The 19,831-nt window shown below is 41.5% G+C and overlaps 1 protein-coding gene and 1 pseudogene across 4 annotated transcripts in view; one reads left to right on the top strand and one right to left on the bottom strand.

The window, feature by feature from the left end:
- The window catches only part of RASL10B (RAS like family 10 member B), a 231,776-nt gene that overhangs the window by 126,316 nt on the left and 85,629 nt on the right, over positions 1-19,831 (top strand). The window lies entirely within an intron of this gene.
- Positions 16,022-16,140, bottom strand: LOC135052431 (5S ribosomal RNA; annotated as a pseudogene).

Raw genomic sequence — 19,831 nt, 5'->3', positions numbered from 1 at the left:
CGAGCTCCCTGACTACCAGAGCGCTTACTGATGCCAGACTTTACTAAAGTGATGTGCTGCTCCTGAGATCCTACAAATTCATACTCGCCATCAGAACCCATTCCAGATCCCTGCTTGACCTCTCTGGGACCCTCAGCAAAACAAACTGTTCTGATCAAAACCTGAATTACTAACAGAACCCGAAACGCAGTCTCTTGCGATCGATCCATTTCGGTAGGGGAACGGAGGAAAATAAGAAGGAGAAAAGAAAGGAAAATTCAGGGGGAGGTGAAAAAAGAAAAATGGTGCGACAACCGTTCTTGATCTTGTTACTCTCTGTGTTCAGATGCCCTTCAACAGTCCTGCCTCTCAACTTTCCCGGAACAAACACTCCAGTGATACAAGATTCTCTATACTCTGCTCTTTGTCACGAGTTCTCTCCGGGTCAGCGACCTTCTTGCAGTGGGACGAGTGGACCCAAGTCTCTCTTTCGGTGACCTTCAGTGCTGTTGTGCTGGTTAACAAGACTTGGTATGGTCCTTCCAACCTGTCTATGAGGCAACCTGAGCGTAAGAAATTTCGAATCATCACATAATCCCCAGGCTCAATGTCATGACAATTACTGTTCGGTAGGTCAGGGATCACCAGCTTTAAATTTCTTTGTTGATTTCTCAGCTGCTGGCTCATTTCAAATCATCCTGGGGGTCTATCATTATATGAGGTAGTCGACCAAAAAGAATTTCAAAGGGTGATAAGTTAAGGGGAGACCTGGGAGTGGTTCTGATGCTGTACAACACTAGTGGCAAAGCTTATGGCCACAGCAATCCAGTTTCAGCCATTAATTTGCTCAGCTTGTTCTTAATAGTGCTGTTCACTCTCTCTACCTTTGCACTTGCCTGTGGACGGTACGGAGTATGCAGCTTGCTATTAATTCCCATCAGTTTGCACATGACCTGAAAGACTTCACCTGTAAAATGGGTACCCCTGTCACTTTCAATTATTCTAGTTATACCATATCTACACACAAATTCCTGCACAATTTTGTTTGCAGTGAACGTAGCGGTATTTGTGGCAGCAGGGAACGCTTCTACCCAGTTGGAAAATACATCAGAACAAACTAACACATATTTCAAATTCCTACATGGTGGTAACTGTATGAAGTCGATTTGTATTACCTGAAAAGGTCCGTCTGTAGGAGGGATATGGGATGGCTCTGTTGGTATTGTCTTTCCAATATTCTTCCTCAAGCAAGTAAAGCATGTCATTGCTCTCTTACCTGCATGAGAAGAGAATCCTGGTGCACACCAGTAGGCTCTTACCAATTTGCACATACCCTCTTTGCCCAGATGAGTCAGACCGTGTGCCGCCTCAGCTAGGCTTGGAAGATATGCTCTGGGGGCCACCGGCTTACCTTGTCCACCTGTCCACAGTCCTGAGGACTCCTGGCCATACCCCTTTGTCCTCCAGACTGCCTCTTCCTGTAGGGAACACAATTTTTTTTATTTTAATTTACTATCGTGTGTTATCAGTTGTGTGAAGTAAACCATCTCTGGATGAGAGAAGAGAGAGGAAAAAAATAGTAAATAAAAAAAAAGAAAATGTCAGGTTTGGAAATGTCAGGTTTGGCATTCACCAACAATGAACACAAATCTTGTATTTCAATTTAATTGTTGTGTGCTATCAGTTGTGTGAAGTAAACCATCTGTGGAAAGTGAAAAGAGAGGGGAAATAATAAAAAGAAAATTTGTCAGATTTGCGTTCACCATCAGGCTGTCACACCATCATGCATATCGGTGTCTGTGGACAGTCTCCCTTCACCAGTATTCTCATTCTGCACCCTTTGTGCATGACCAGGCACACTGCATTAAAACTGGTGTCCTTATGCTGGTGAGATATACTGGATTTGGGCAGAGCTCTGAAGGACCGATTAGGCATGTGGCGTTTGAACTGTGATCGGGTCCATGTATTGTACCCTCCTGTCGGTGAATGTAAGAAATGAGGCGGAAACTTTGAAGGAAAATCACATAGATGTTAGTATCAGATAAGTTTGTAGAGGCAAAGAGGATTTTATAAAATTTGACAACTGGATTGTGCACTATGGGGAAGTGATTCTCTACTGTCTATACCCCTAAAAAAAATTCTGTATGTCTTAACTCTACTGGGACTATCCCAGCCATCAATCCAGTGTCCTGTCCATCCTAAGTTCATAGGGAACCCGGTATCTGTGAGATAATTTTCTTTACCTGTGATGGACATGCATCTAGAACAGTGAAATGCAACATTAGTCTTCGTGGGTATCCAACATACTTTGTGCTTCCTGGGCGGGAGCACAGTATATGTATATCATCTCATAAACTCCTGTTATGTTAATCAGGGGCCATTTCTGCTAGAGAAAGAAGCAAAAGTTTAGAGGCCCCATCTTAACCCCAGCAAGTTCTGTCAAAAGGGTAAAGTTGAATTTATTCTGTTCTTCCCATTAACCGAATCTGTGTTTTCTATATGGCTTGTGATTCCTTGCTATATGTCCCCTGATCCCGTCTATGTGTTTAATACTGTGGCTTGTTTTCTCTGTCTAGGGGTCTATATTGACTGTGTTCTACTATATCTACAATCTCTGGCAAAATGCCCTTCCTTCCTACAAGTGTAACATATCCTAGGTCTTTTCTTACTATCCAGGTTTTGGGGTTTAGGTTGATGAGACTTTGCTGCAAGAGCCTGTAGACTTATTGTCATCAGCTTCTCCTCCTGTTGTTTTCTACGCCTAGCAATATTCTTATGATGTTCAATTGCGCACGCTCTAAGACAAGCTACTGTGGCCCCTCTCCAATTAGACAAAGATGTTTGTACCCTGTCCCTTACTGTCTTATTGAGTCTGTCCATTAGCACAGAGACAGCCATCTCCCTGTAATTCGCATCGTTCCCTGTATCTGATACCCCAATGTATCTATCCATTATTTGCAGGGCCCGATGGAAATATTCGGATGCCATTTCATTTTCCCTCTGTTTTATGGAGAAAATTCTTCTCCACTTAACAGTAATGGGGAAACACAACTCTAGTTGCCTATTAATTTGTTCTATATTTTCCTGATTGTTTCCGTCAGTCATAGGACTATCCGACTCTAACCTACTATCAGTGATACATTTTTGGGTGTCAATATTAGGGGGTAGGCATGCTTTTATAAGTATCCGCCAACTTTATTAGCTGGTTCATAAGCATTACCCAGATCTCTGATAAACTTTTGACATCTGGCTAAATACTCCCGGGGATCGGGGAATTCTGAAATGATTGACCGCAGCTCAGCTCTGGACCACGGGCAATACATTGCATTATTCCTGGTGAGGATTACTCCCTGACTATCGGTTCCCCCATTGGGAGTTACTATTTCCAAGACAGGATGTAATGCTACCATTCCGTTTCTAATCTGTTTACTGTAGGGTGTTGTTGTCTCTGCGCAATGACCCGTCTCACACTTACCGGTAGCTGTGACCTCACCAGTTCTTTCAGTGGGGAACACTGGTACTGCTTTAACTGGGTGGACAGGCCCCACCTGAGTTTCCTGACAAGCGACTGCCTGAATGAGAGCTGTGATTTAACTGGATCCTTCATCTTCCTGTGACCTATGACCCTGAAAAGACTTCAAAATAGGATACAACTTGCAAAGGTTAGGGTTAATACATTGCTCTTGCATACTACTATCATTTACAGATGTTCCATTGATTGTAGCCATCTTATTCCCTTCGACCTGTGTCGGTAATGGTGAGTTCGTGTCTCCATTCCAGCTAGGTTTGGAACCTGCTTTACGAGTTTGTTCCCTTTGCATCTCCCCCTCTTGCTGCCATAAATTTAATCAATCGTTATGTCTAATCCTTTGTTTTCTGGAATTAAGAAGACATATTTTACTGCTTACATTCTGCAGTACCTCGGGTTCAAAGCTGCCCACCTTAGGGAATGGTACCCTATCTATGTCAGTCATACGTAACCATTCAAAAAACCTCCGTGTGTGAACCATACTTTTCACACATAATAAATCTTGCTGACCCTCTCGGTCGCAATTCTGACCTTTTCGGTCCCACTTCTTCAGCCTGAACCCTAGCTACCAAACGCCCACTGCTTGTGCAATTGGATCCCATCGCAGACTTTTTGCCAATAAACGCAATCCCCAATGCACACCGCAGATAGATGGTGAAAGACACCTAGCGCTTTCACTCGCTCCTTCTTCGCTGAGTACCACGACTCACTCCAATAGTGAACACCGCATACCCAGTGAGGCCCTATTGGTTTCTATTTACTGGAAGTGTTAGGAGTGACTTAATTTTTCCAGTAAATATCCGCCGCTGGATATTTTTCTGAGAGAGACCAGCGAAAACTCCCTATACACTTATACACAAATCACACTTGCGTATGCTCTACACAGCGCTAATGATACCGCAATTTTACGCAAAAGCTCGTAAAAGGGGTATCAAGTTGCACTATGTATCGCACCCACAAACGTGCGGTCCAATCGCACAGCGTATAGGTACTTGTTACCCATCTGCCGTACAAACACGGTTCGATGTACAAATTGCGACCCTCAGTTCGGAGCGTAACAAAAAAACCTTTTTACTTCAATACTACACAATGCACAATTCCCTATTATGCTCCTCTGCAAATCTCCTCACGATTTGCGTATTTCAATCTATATTAACGTGAGTCAGCCGCCTCACGCCACCAAGCCTCCACTTACTTGGTGTACCACGGGACCCGATTTCCGGGGGTTCAAATCCACTCACTCCTACGTTCACTCACTCAAATACACTTCAATACAATTCATTCAGATAGGCAGCTTTACCCAAGAGGCAATACAGTTTAAACAAAAGTTTTAGTCTTATGGCAACAGTGTGAGAGGGTATGCAAAGTATGGGTGTCTTTTTTGTACGCTTTTTTGCGCCAAAAAAAATTTCACAGATTTTTAATCAGCTTTTTTCCTGTTGTGTTACGGGTTCTACCAGCACCTCTGCAAACCATACAGAGCAGACGTCATCTAATCAGCACACAAGTAGGGTTTTCAGTGTATCCATCGACCATGAAAAGGTTACGTAGGATACTTTCTGTCCACCCTTTTGCTGATAGATTAAGTCTGCTATGACCTGTTAGGCTGTGAGTATGTGGAAATCGGATGAGCCCCCAATTATAAATGCTGGTTTACGTACAGGACTAAAGCAACACTTTAAAAAGACATTTCATACACTTTAAATGAAGCCGCTGCGGCCGCTATACTTAATCCACAACCTACGTACCTATTACACCATTAGCGTACAGAGTCCCGTACCGTGTACGGACTTTGCGTACAAACGCCGCGCTGACTGTACAAAGTACACGCAGCGCATACACACCCAAAGATACACCGTGAACCCTTAACAGCTGTGCATGCGATAGTAATACACTTTAAACCTTAGCAGGGAAAGGAAAACACGACACCAGATTGTATTTAAACTGCTGGGTTCCGACACCACAACATATTATTACTGAAAGGTGGTTACAATCACAAAGCAATACAATACAAAAGAATAATGGCTACAGTCAATGGTACATACTTTTGGTTTCGTCTGCGCTTCCCGGTCCGGTCCTCAGTCATCAAGGGTGATGACCTTCAGAGTCTGTGATAGTGACCTGGCATGCAGCTGGCTCTTTATACAGTAGATCAAAACATAACACAATAGACACTGTGTGCTCTTCTTCCATTGGTTCGGGGGTGGGACATATCCTGTGCACCGGGGATCATTGGTCAGCTCAAGAAGTGGGCGATGGCTAAGACTTGAGATGTGATTTCTGTTGTTTGCATCTGAGTTCCCGCCCCATGACCAGTTAAACCCATCACATTAATCATACATAAATCTGGTATTATTAATAACTTAATGTGGTAATATATAATAATATTCTTATTCCCACCAGATTAATGTTTACCTGACTCTAAATAATATGATCCCACACATGATATGATTATCTATTTCCATCCTCAAGATATACATATATCCACATATATCCATATATATATATATATATATATATATATATACATACACACACACACACACACACACATACTCCTGCTATTACAATTTGTTAGGAATTATATATATATATATATATATATATATATACAAACACATCTCCAAGAGTTCAGACTATGAATGTTAATATCTCTGATTTCTAAATGTCTGGTTTGTATTTTTGTTAGCTCTTGCTAATTGAGTTTCTCTCAGCCTAGGTTTCTGGGTATTGTCTCTTTATTTGTTTTGTCTTCAGGTAAGACAATGACAATCCAGTTCTTATTGCTTTCAATAGAAACTCGGCTACCCTAGTAAACAAAGGTGTTTGCCTTCTTCATAGAATTTCAAAGCTTAGTGTAAATAAGGCCATTGTATTATAGTCTCTGGGAGTTTAATTTATGTGTGACCGATGTTCATGCTATTTAGAAGAGGAAGCAGACAGTGTGGGATTTATGCAATATATAGATTAGATTTATGATATGTCTTTGTGGCTTTTCCATGCGAGTACAAATTCCACTGTAATTACTCATACCACGCTCTAATGCGCAGGACCGCGGGAGCGACCATACGCAATTTGCGAATATTTGCACACACAGCCGAATACATACGCACACGGAGGCCATCTATGTGGTGTTTGTACGTAATGTGTGTGTTGTAATATTTTCTGACTTCGACACTTTGGACATAAAGGATGCCTATCTTCATGTTCCCATTTATCCCCCTCATCAGAGTTATCTCAGGTTTGCAATCCAGGATACTCATTACCAATTTCAGACGTTGCCGTTTGGCCTGTCCACGGCTCCGAGAATTTTCTCAAAAGTCATGGTAGAAATGATGGTTCTCCTCAGAAAAAGAGGAGTTACAATTATCCCGTACTTGGACGATCTCTTGATAAAGGCGAGGTCCAAGGAAAAACTGGTACAGGACATTACACTGTCTCTGTCACTTCTACAACAGCACGGCTGGCTCTTGAACATGCCGAAATCACAATTAGTTCCAACAACCCGGTTGGCGTTTTTGGGTATGTTTCTGGACATGGTCCAGCGGAGAGTGTTCCTCCCTCCGGAGAAAGCACTGGAAATTCAGAGTTTGGTAAAACTCATTCTGAAACCACCAACAGTCTCCATTCATCAATGCATTCGGTTACTAGGGAAATTGGTGGCGGAATACGAGGCCCTCCAATTCGGGAGGTTCCATGCCAGAGTATTTCAGTGGGACCTGTTGGACAAATGGTCCGGATCCCACCTCCATATACACCGGAGGATAGTTCTATCCCCCAACACCAGGATCTCACTCCTGTGGTGGCTACACAGCTCTCACCTCTTAGAAGGATGCAGATTTGGGATCCAAGACTGGATCCTAGTGACCATGGATGCAAGTCTCCGAGGTTGGGGAGCAGTCACACAAGGGGTGACCTTCCAAGGAAGATGGTCAAGTCAGGAAACTCCTCACATAAATGTTTTGGAGTTGAGGGCCATTTACAACGGCCTTCTACAAGCGGAGCATCTTCTTCGAAACCGGCCTGTCCTGATCCAATCAGACAATGTGACAGCAGTAGCGTACATAAACCGCCAAGGCGGCACAAAGAGCAGAACAGCAATGGCAGAAGCCACAAGGATTCTTCGCTGGGCAGAGACTCGGGTAAGCGCTCTGTCAGCAATATTCCTTCCGGGAGTGGACAACTGGGAAGCAGACTTCCTCAGCAGACACGATCTACATCCAGGGGAGTGGGGCCTCCATCAGGAGGTCTTCACTCTAATCACCAATCTTTGGGGGATTCCCCACATAGACATGATGGCGTCCCACCACAACAAAAAACTACTAATGTATTGTTCTCAGGCGGTGGCAGTGGATGCACTGACGTCACCTTGGGTGTATCCGTCGGTGTACGTTTTCCCTCCGCTTCCTATCATTCCAAAGGTTCTGAGAATCCTAAGAAAATCACAGATTCCAGCGCTCCTTGTAGTTCCAGACTGGCCAAGGAGAATTTGGTACCCGGATCTTCAGGAGTTGTTAGTCGAAGATCAATGGCCTCTTCCTCTTCGCGAGGATCTGCTGCGGCAGGGACCATTCGTCTATCAAGACTTACAGTGGCTACGTTTGACGGCATGGCGGTTGAACGCCAGATTTTAGCCCGTAAGGGTATTCCCGATTAAGTCATTCCCACTCTTATTCTTGCTAGGAAGGGTGTGACGTCAAAACACTATCACCGTATTTGGAGGAAATATATTTCCTGGTGCGAGTCCAAGAAAGCTCCAGTGGAGAAGTTTGACCTTGGACGTTTTCTCCATTTTCTACAAAATGGAGTGGATGCGGGCCTTAAACTAGGCTCCATAAAAGTGCAGATTTCTGCTTTGTCAATTTTCTTTCAGAAACAATTGGCCTCACTTCCTGAGGTGCAGACCTTTGTAAAAGGGGTCCTGCACATCCAACCTCCTTTTGTGCCACCTGTGGCACCTTGGGATCTTAATGTGGTTTTAAGATTCCTAAAATCACATTGGTTTGAACCTTTAAGTAAAGTGGAGTTGAAATTCCTCACTTGGAAGGTTGTCATTTTGTTAGCATTGGCATCCGCAAGGCGGGTGTCTGAATTGGCGGCCTTGTCTCACAAGAGACCTTATTTGATCTTCCATGAGGATAGGGCAGAATTGAGAACTCAGCAACAATTTCTGCCAAAGGTGGTTTCCTCTTTTCATATTAACCAACCTATTGTGGTGCCGGTGGCTACTGGCACTTTGGCTGAGGAAAAGTCTCTGGATGTCGTCAGAGCTTTGAAAACTTACGTTGCCAGAACGGCTCCACTTAGAAAAACAGTCTCTGTTTGTGCTATATGCTCCCAATAAACTTGGGTATCCTGCTTCCAAGCAGACCATTGCCCGCTGGATATGTCACACGATTCAGCAGGCTCATTCCACGGTAAGTTTGCCGTTACCTAAATCGGTAAAAGCCCATTCCACTAGAAAGGTGGGCTCGTCCTGGGCGGCTGCCCGGGGTGTCTCGGCATTACAAGTTTGCCGAGCAGCTACTTGGTCGGGGTCAAACACGTTTGCTAAGTTTTACAAGTTTGATATCTTGGCCGATGAAGACCTAAAGTTTGGTCAATCGGTGCTGCAGAGTCGTCCGCAGTCTCCCGCCCGTTATAGAGCTTTGGTATGATCCCATGGTTCTTTTGGTGTCCCCAACATCCTCAAGGACGTAATAGAAAACATGATTTTAATACCTACCAGTAAATCCTTTTCTATAAGTCCGTAGAGGATGTTGGGCGCCCGTCCCAGTGCGTACTGTATCTGCAGTTTAGTTCTGGTTACACACATATTGTGTTATGGTTTCTTCAGCTTGTTGCTGAATTTTGTTCATGTCCGTTGGCATGTGTTCAGTTGAATGCCATGTTATTCGGCATGTTTATGGCGTGAGCTGGTATCATGCTCACCTTGTTTGTTAAGTCCTTTCCTCAAAATGTCCATCTCTCCGGGCACAGTTCCATACTGAGTCTGGGGAGGGATATAGAGGGAGGAGCCAGGGCACGCCCCTTTGAAAGTCTTAAAGTGCCCATGTCTCCTGTGGATCCGTCTATATCCCATGGTTATTTTGGTGTCCCCAACATCCTCTACGGACTTATAGAAAAGGATTTACCGGTAGGTATTAAAATCCTGTTTTTCACTTGAAGTTACTATTTGCCGGGAGACAGGCTCCGGTAAGAGCACGTCCGTGCGAGTAGCTAGAGGCCAAGTTATAGCTTAGGCTAACATTCTGCTTCCTGTTTCAGCTTCTGTAGGCTTCATTTGCATATACTGTACATGCTGCCGGCTTGTGCGCTATAGAGGCATCACACATTTATTCAAAACATGCAGAAGTAGGCAGACACTGTCGTCTACTCCTGTGACATCACAAGTTGGAGAGAAGTTGGCTGATGGTCTGAAAAAGTTGGTTAGGTGTACTGGGCAGCATTTTAGGTAAACAGACAAGTTGGATAGTCATTTGGATGGTTGGAGTAAAGTTGGTTTGGTGTATGGTCCACATTAGGCCATAAAAGAAATACATCAGAGCAATAGCGGGTACCTTAGGAGTTGCCAAATCAACAGTTTGGTACATTCTAAAAAATGTGTTCGTGAGCTTGGCTATACAAAAAGGCCTTGACATCCACGGAAGACAACAGTGGCTGATTATCGCAGGACTCTCTCCATACTAAAGAAAACCCCCTTTATATCATCCTGTCAAGTGAATAACACTTTGCAGAAGGTAGGCATATCATTATCCAAGTCTGCCATTTAGAGAAGACTTCAAGAAAGAAAATACAAATGGTTCACCGCAAGGTGCAAACCCTTCACAAGCCTCAAGAATTGAAAGGCGAGATTAGACTTTGACATAAACATCTAAGAAATCAGCCCACTGCTGTAGCAGCGTTCCTTGGACAGATGAAACCATTGCCTGTACCAGAATATTGGGAAGAAAAAGTATGTAGAAAGGATAGATATGGCTCATGATCCATACCACATCTTCTGTTAAATATAGTGGAGGCAGTGTGAAAGTATGGGTATGCATGGCTCCCAATCGCACTGTGTAACTACTGTTTTTTGATGATGTGACAGAAGACAGATGCAGCCAGATTAATTCTGAAATGTGTAAGGATATACTCTCTGCTCAGATTCAGTCAAATTCTTGAAAGTTGATTGGACGGTGCTTCACAATACAGATTGACAATGACCCAAAATATACTGCAATAGCAACCCAGGATTTTTTTTAAGGCAAAGAAATTGAATATTCTGCAATGGCTGAGTCAATTTCCTGATCTCAACCCTATCAAGCATGCATTTCTCTTGCTGAAGGCAAAACTAAAGGCAGAAAGACCCACAAACAAACAACAACAACTGAAGACACCTGCAATAAAGGATTGGCAAAGCATAATAAAGGGGGGAAACATAGCATTTGGTGATGTCCATGGTTTCCAGAATTCAGTCTACAAAGGGTTCTCAACAAAGTATTAAACATTTTAACGTTTGCAAGACCGTACTTATGATTATGTTGGTTTGTCCAATTACATTAGAGCCCCTGAAAAAAAATGATACTATAAAAATGGTTTCAATTCCTAAATGTGTCATCCAATCCTGCATCCCGAGCACTGAAAATACCGGCATGCCGACTAAAAGGTACTATTCAGTCGTGGGTGCCTATAGAGTGGGAATAGAACCTGTGGCGAGTGCAACTCGCCGCTACCAAGCCCGCAAGCGGCTTTGTTGCACTCCCCCCCCCCCCCCCCCCCTCATCGGGATGCTGAGTGCCGGGATCCCGGCCGCCGGTCGTGCGGCCCCAAGCCCTCCCGAACTGTTTCTGACTGTCTGTCACTTTGCAAATTAATCCTCACTGAGAGTGACATCGCTACAGTATCTTGGCAACTGTGACACATGCGCAGTCGGCCGATAATCACTCAATGCTAAAATGCCACATTAGGCAGTGACATGCTGATTAAACTACATTTTAATGTAGAATATACAAGATATTACATTTATTATGTTGCCATTTTTACAAAGCGCAGGAATAGCTATCAGGCAACCAACGTAAGAGGTGGTTGTGAGGCGAACTAACTCAGACCACATGCTGTTTGTGCTCTTGTCTGGCAGAACATGTGCCTAGTGATGCCCGGCCTAGCTCTACAGTAAGTAGCTCTGGACCTCTCCTAGTATACCTAGCCATTGGGTACTAGGGTATAATGCTTTATAAATGTTCAGTCAAACATAAATCAATAAAACATTGTCAGAAAACATGCATGCCTGTGCTCGCTTTTTACCCATGTTATACTTGGGACCAACTGCTTGCCAATAATATTGCCATATATGAATGCAAAAATACAATTATTGTCGGTACTTGTCACCGCCAGTGTATGTCTGTGTGTATATAGCAACTGTAAGCATGGGGAAATTGTTCATATTTCAATCAGAACATTTAAGTTTGCAATCCACATCCAGGATTGCTAATTTCCTGCAAATTTATGCTTAAAACACAACTAGATTGCAGTCAGAATGTACTCACTTCCCAGATACATAGGCTAACATCTAGACAAGGGCTGGCTAGCAAATTGCTCAGGCTTACTAGTCCGTATTTGCTAGATGCACACAGATTTGCATTGGTGGTTGCAAGTGGCAGCAATAATTTATTTCTATATCCAACAAAAAACATTGTGCGCATCTTAATTAAATAAAATAGCGCCCCTGGTGATCAGGAAAATAATAGTGATCCCTCTCTGATGCATGCCCTTGTGGCCTGGTAGCCGCGTAAGCTATCACTTTTCTGGTCTTTGCCAGGATGTACTCAGAGCCGGATTAACGCTCCAGGGGGGCCGGGGTACTTAAGACAATGGGGTACCTAAGGACTAAAATAAAGTGTGTGTGTGTGTGTGTGTGTGTGTGTGTATATATATATATATATATATATACATATACATATACACACATATATATATATATATATACATACACATACATACACACACACACACACACACACACACACACACACACACACACACACACAATGGGGCAAAAAAGTATTTGGACAGCCACCGATTGTGCAAGTTGACCCACTTAAAAAAAAGATGAGAGAGGTCTGTGATTTCCATCATAGGTACACTTCAACTGTTAGAGACAGAATCTGAAAAAAAAAACCTAGGAAATCACATTGTATGATTTTTAAACAATTTATTTGTATATTCTTGCGGAAAATAAATATTTGGACAATCAAAAAGTTTAACTCAGTACTTTATAATATAACCTCGGTTGGCAATTACAGAGGTCAAACATTTCCTGTAGTTCTTGACCAGGTTTGCACACACTGTAGCAGGTATTTTGGCCCAATCTTCTATGCAGATCTTCTCGAGATCTGTCATGTTTTGGGGCTGTTGCCGGGCAACACGGACTTTCAACTCCCTCCACAGATTTTCTATTGGGTTGAGGTCTGGAAACTGGCTAGGCCACTCCAGGACCTTGAAATGCTTCTTTCGGAGCCACTCCTTAGTTGCCCGGGCGGTGTGTTTGGGGTCATTGTCTTGCTGGAAGACCCAGACACGCTCCATCTTCAATGCTCTTACTGAGGGAAGGTTTTTGCCCAAAATCTCACGATACATGGCCCCATTCATCCACTCCTTAATACGGATCGGTCGTCCTGTCCCCTTTGCAGTAAAGCAGCCCCAAAGCATGATGTTTCCACCCCCATGCTTCACAGTGGGTATGGTGTTCTTGGGATGCCATTAATCATTCTTCTCCCTATAAACACGTCGAGTGGAATTTATACCAAAAAGTTCGATTTTGCTCTCATCTGACCACATTACATTCTCCCAATCCTCCTCTGGATCATCCAAATGGTCACTGGCAACTTTAGACGGGCCTGGACATGTGATGGCTTAAGCAGGGTGACATTTGGGCACTGCAGGATTTCAATACATGACGACGTAGTGTGTTACTAATGGTAACCTTTGTGACTGTGGTCCCAGCTCTCTTGAGGTCATTGACCAGGTCCCCCCGTGTAGTTCTGGGCTGATTCCTCACTGTTCTCAAGATCATTGATATCCCACGAGGTGAGATCTTGCATGGAGCCCCAGGTCGAGGGAGATTGTCAGTGATCTTGTATTTCTTCCATTTTTTAAAAATTGTGCCAACAGTTGATTTCTTCTCACCAATCCACTTGCCTATTGTTGAGTAGCTCATCCCAGCCTTGTGCAGCTCTACAATTTTGTCCCTGGTGTCCTTAGACAGCTCTCTGGTCTTGGCCATGGTGGACAGGGTGTGAACAGGTATCTTTTATACAGATACCCAGTTCAAACAGGTGCCATTAATACAGGTAACGAGTGGAGGACAGAAGAGCTTCTTAAAGAAGAAGTAACGGGGTCTGTGAGAGCCAGAAATCTTGCTGCTTGGTAGGTGTCCAAATATTTATTTTCCACAATAATATATAACTAAATTGTTTAAAAATCATACAATGTGATTTCCTGGTTTTTGGTTTTTTTTTTCTTCAGATCCTGTCTCTCACAGTTGAAGTGTACCTATAATGGAAATTACAGACCTCTCATCTTTTTAAGTGGGTCAACTTACACAATTGGGGGCTGTCCAAATGCTTTTCTGCTCCACTGTGTGTATGTATATATATATATATATATATATATGTTAGAGATGAGCGGATTCGGTTTTACTCGGATTTACTCGGTTCTCAAAACGGCATCTGATTAACTATCCAAAACATGTGACATCCGTGAGCCAATAAGATGCCGTTTTAAGAACCGAGTAAATCCGAGTAAAACCGAATCCGCTCATCTCTAATATATATATATATATATATATATATATACATATATATATATATATATATATATATATATATATATGTTTGAGCAGTGGGGGTACGGCGCCACAGGTGGATGTGAGCAGATAGAATAATATAGTGAAATACTTTAATAAAAGACACTCCTTTATAGATATAAGGTGTCAGCTAGCCCCTAAATATTAGGCAGGGATAAGCTGCCTTTGGAGTTTAAAATTTGGAAAGGGGGGGATAGGGGTATCTGCGACTAGCAGTGTCTATTATATTAATAAAAAATAAAGAATATTATGATACGGTTTATATAAAAATAACACAATATTTATTTATACAATTTAAGACATGATGTTGGATAAAAAGTATATGGAGAGTAAAAGCCTAAAAAAATTTTTTTATAAAAATTACAAGGTACAAAAAAGAAAAAAATGACTGAATGGCTATGTGCAATTTAGCTAGAACCCAGGATAAAAAAAAATTCATTAATCTAAAACCTATAATATAAAACTGATATATATATTTTAGAGATAAGAGAGTAGTGCTTATCTTTAGAGATGGAGAGTCAGTAGAGGTACACCCAACGCGTTTCGTCCTTAAGACTTCATCAAGGGGTGAGGGACTAATGTGCAAACACTCTTATTTATAGCAGCCATGATTAAAAATAATTGGCTATGACATCACTTCCTGTTGGAAAACACATTCAGTGTTTTCTCACAAAATTCAATATCAATGTATATAGGGGATATGGCTACTCCTAGCAGGCCCAAATATAGTTTTATCTAACCAAAACGAGATCTGTAAACAAAGAAAAACATAATACATCAATTACGGACGCTTTTCGCGTCATTTCCGCCCCACTTCCTGTGTCCGTAAACTCGTATTGCGCATGCGCAGCACACGCGACTTCCGGAAAGTGTTTTTAACTTTGTCAATGCCTCGCCCTTCTTCCGGTTTGGCGTATGAGTTCTTCCGCCCTTCTTCCGGATGGGCGGGTACTTCACAGCTTCTATGGAGATCGTGGACTGAAATATAGATGCGGCAGCCATCTTTGAGTTGGTTTTTAGATATGATTTCAGCATGCACCGCGGCCATCTTTGAGGAGCCCATAGAATGCAGACATATCCTTGTATTAAGGAGCAGTGGCAGCTCGAGATAAATAAGACAAATGTCAATGTTAGTTTATTATTATTGTAATAAACGTATTTGCGAGTTATATTACTTCAGAGAGGCTGATATATATGCATTTAGATTGTATATATGAAGTGAATAATGCTGCCTGGCTTTTTATCTATATAAACAGATTATATCACAGATTTTGCATATTAATAATAGAGAAATCCATATATTAGATAGATGTGCCCAGAGAATATTATGCAGCCCTAGTAAAGAGCCAGGAGATATTTAGATGAAATATGAGTGAATAATGGAATAAATTTAGAGTGGTGACCCTTAGTTAATAGTGCATGAGTGCTAGATTGAGGTGGGAAGTATAATAAGATTAATATGGGATGTGAGTAACAAATGGTTCAGGATAGACAATATAGTATACATTTTCGTGGATATAGTGAGAAAGTAATTATGTATATATATGCTACTAAACAATACGCATAGTTAAAAGAGTACGGATATTAAATAATATGTGTGCCAGAAGAGAGTTGGCTAAGTGTCAATATTCTCTACTTTATTACCGTTACGAGTCTACTGGTCTACCCTTATACAGTACCCAATCTTCTCAAGTGGTTCCCCACTTGGTACTGGTTGGGCCCAACACTGCTTAGCTTCCAAGATCGGGCGAGATTGGGCGTGTGCCAGTGCGGTGTGACTGTATTTTTTGGCGAAATGACTTACTCACACCGTAACAGGTTTTTATTAGGAATATTTGACATTCTACAGTTATAAGGTGCAAAGTGCTAGAAAAGAAATAAATATACAAATCCAAATATGATTGATGCTTCTGTCAGAGAAAGGGTGCAATTTCGTATCCCTCGTTGAAGCCCAGGGGGTGTGTGGTTTTTAGCTGGAATATCCAAAACATTTCTCTCTGGGAGAGCTTCTTGGCCAGGTCTCCTCCCCTGTCACCGCTGGTTACGTGTTCAATGGCTTTGAAGGACATCTCTTCTGGGTTGGAGTTATGTTCCAGTTTAAAATGTCTATATAGCAGATGAGTCTCCAGTTTATTTTTGATACTTCTAACGTGTTCTTGTATCCTAATTTTAAGAGGTCTTTTTGTCTTGCCCACGTATTTCTTGTGGCAGGTACATTCAATTAGGTATATAACTGATGTGATGTTGCAGTTCATAAATTTCTTAATTTTGAACTCCTGGGTGTCATCCGTAGTACTAAAGGTTTTTCTGTTGGGATTGAGGTACTTGCAAATGTTGCAATGTCCACATTTATACGATCCAGTACATTTGGGTAGAAGATGCTTGTTACCTTCAGATGGCAGTTCTCGTAGCATACTAGGTGCAAGGATTTCTTTAAGGTTTCTTGGTTTCCGAAATACGAGTTCTGGTTGAGTTGGAAGAATTCCCTTAAGGACTGGGTCCATAAGAAGTATGGGCCAATGGTTTCTTAATGATGTCCTGATGGTTTGTTCGTGGTTACTGTAGGTTGTTATAAATGAAACCGCCTCTTTTTTCTCTGTCTTATCTTTGTATATTAGCAGGTTATCTCTCTCCAGATTTCTTGTCTTAGTAACCGCTTTGTCCAAGATTGCTTTGGGGTAGCTCTTCTCCTCAAACCTTTTTCTGTATATTCCTAGTTGTTCCTCACAGTCTTTAGTTTGATTACAATTCCTCTTGATTCGGTGAAATTGGGAGTACGGTATATTGTCTTTCCATTTTTTTGAGTGATTGCTCTTATAATGTAAATAACTGTTCTTAGCCACTGATTTAATATAATTTTTAGTGGAAACCGTACCTTGTTCTCCAGTCAGAATCAAGTCCAAGAATTCGATAGAGGTTTTATTCAGATTACAAGTAAATGAAAGGTTAAAATCGTTGGTTTGTAAAAGTTTAAAAAAGTCCATGAATGATTCTGTACTCCCATCCCATATAATCAGGATATCATCAATGTACCTCCTGTACTTGATGATTGATTCCTTAAAGTGCTGTGTGGTGTAAACGTGCTTCTCCTCCTACTGACCCATGAACAAATTCGCGAAGCTCGGTGCAAAAATAGTACCCATGGCGGTGCCGCATTGTTGTAGATAAAATTTATCTAAAAATGTAAAATAATTATGGGTTAAAATAAATTCCATTAGGTCGCAGATGAATTTCTTGTGGTGATCTGTGAGGGAGTCATCTTGGTTTAGGTACTCTCTGCTTGCATCAATTCCTTTTTTATGTTCTATACAAGTGTACAATGATTGTACGTCGATGGTCACCCATAAATATGATTCCTTCCATACCACGTTTTTCATTTCGTTCAGTACCATGGTAGTGTCTTTAAGAAAGGATGGAAGTTTCTTAACATATGGATTCAAAAATATGTCCACATATTTAGACAGACTGGACGTGAGAGAGTCTATCCCTGCGACTATCGGTCTTCCCGGTGGATTGGACAGGTCCTTGTGGATCTTTGGTAAAAAATAAAAGATGGGGGTCGTGGGGTTGGATGACATTAAATAGGAGAATTCATCTTTAGTGATAATGTCATTTCTCAGGCCTTTTTTTTTTTTATCCTGGGTTCTAGCTAAATTGCACATAGCCATTCAGTCATTTTTTTCTTTTTTGTACCTTGTAATTTTTATAAAAAAAATTTTTTAGGCTTTTACTCTCCATATACTTTTTATCCAACATCATGTCTTAAATTGTATAAATAAATATTGTGTTATTTTTATATAAACCGTATCATAATATTCTTCATTTTTTATTAATATAATAGACACTGCTAGTCGCAGATACCCCTATCCCCCCCCTTTCCAAATAAATATATATATATATATATATATATATATATATTTGTTTGTTTGTTTATTTATTTATTTATATATACCCATACCACTAATGGTTGCTGTAATATAATTGTCCGCTCTAATTAGAAGCAGCTGTTAAGCATGATACTTTGTGCAGCTAATCTGCAATCTTCCTAAAATTGTGGCTGATAAAGCATACGTTTGACGTCCTCTGCCTTTCTTTAGAGACGTCACAGAGCTGCGCTTGTAGCCTTCTGTCAGCGCTTTTGGTTGGCTACCTCTGTGGTTGGAACGAGTATCCTGTTATGTGACAGCTGTGCTTGCTCTACAGATCTCTACAGAAATGCACAACCGCTCTTCGCTGCTCCTTCTGTGTGATGGTCTCCTCCAAGAGCAAATGTAAATTGGTGCTTGCCGTCGATGTGAACTGGATGCACTGGGTACTCAGCGTTAAAGGTGCATGGTGGGAGAGTTGGGGCCCTCGGCGGCTGAACTACTTCTTAAAAACAAAACATGCAAATGGCCTATGGTTGACAGCAGGCATGGCGAGCCCTGAGAGAGCGGGGTACAGGGTAATGTATTCCCCCCCCCCCCCCCTTCCTCACTACCTTATCCAGCTCTGATCAGAGTCCCTGTCCCTGCAAGAGCATTTTCATTTAATAAATGGGTCGAGAAATTAGATTTATCAAATGAGATATGCAGAAATTGATAAATCTGCCCCTAAGAGTGATAAGTTATATAAGTGATGAGTCACATTATTTCCATAAAGTGGAGTATTTTTACTCAGCACTTCCATATAATGATCTTCTCAAATTCTGCTGCAAGAATAAAATGTAGTTTTTATTAAGAGCAACAGTTTAACATTACATCACAGAATAAGGTTCATATCCAGCAGGTGTCCTTTTTGTAGTAAAAGCTATAAAATGTCAGTCCAGCTTTGCCTCCAAAAACCAATTAAGAAAAACAGACCAACTGTTGTGTACTTCCTGTTTCTGTTCCGTTTTGGCTGTTCCTTAGTCTGTAATGAAATCATAGTGTTCTAAAGTTTACGTGGGCATGGAGCTGTGACTGTGAGAAGCTGTCACAGCTCTCTTTAACTGACCTGGCAACAGCCCCTAGTGACCTGACTCCATTTTTTGCCAGCAAAGCAGTGTAGAATGTGTTGTTTACTGGATGACAAAGCTGTACATGTAATTTCAAATGTATTAATATCCTGCACAGCTCAGTGTTTCTAGTGATTAATATTTGTTTTACTACAGCCCACATACAAATAAAAAAAATGGTTATATACAGTGTTAAACCTCTCATTAAACCCAGAGTAAGCTGTTAATCAAATAATGAAAAATATTGAAATCCTTATATTGATTTGAATTTTTAATTAACTATTTGAAGTTAAATAATGAATTGCTTTTTTAAAGACTCTTGCAGGTATTGCCCACTTGCTGGCTGGACACAGATACAATGCATCCAGAAAGTATTCACAGCACTTCACTTTTTCCACATTTTGTTACGTTACAGCCTTATTCCAAAATGGAATAAATTAATTTTTTCCCTCAAAATTCAACACACAATACCCCATAATGACAACATGAAAAAGTTTTTTTG

This window comes from Pseudophryne corroboree, chromosome 2 (assembly GCF_028390025.1).
Source record: "Pseudophryne corroboree isolate aPseCor3 chromosome 2, aPseCor3.hap2, whole genome shotgun sequence".
NCBI lineage: Eukaryota > Metazoa > Chordata > Amphibia > Anura > Myobatrachidae > Pseudophryne > Pseudophryne corroboree.
Note: the sequence above shows the minus strand (reverse complement) of the source record. Positions and strands in the feature narration are given on the sequence as shown.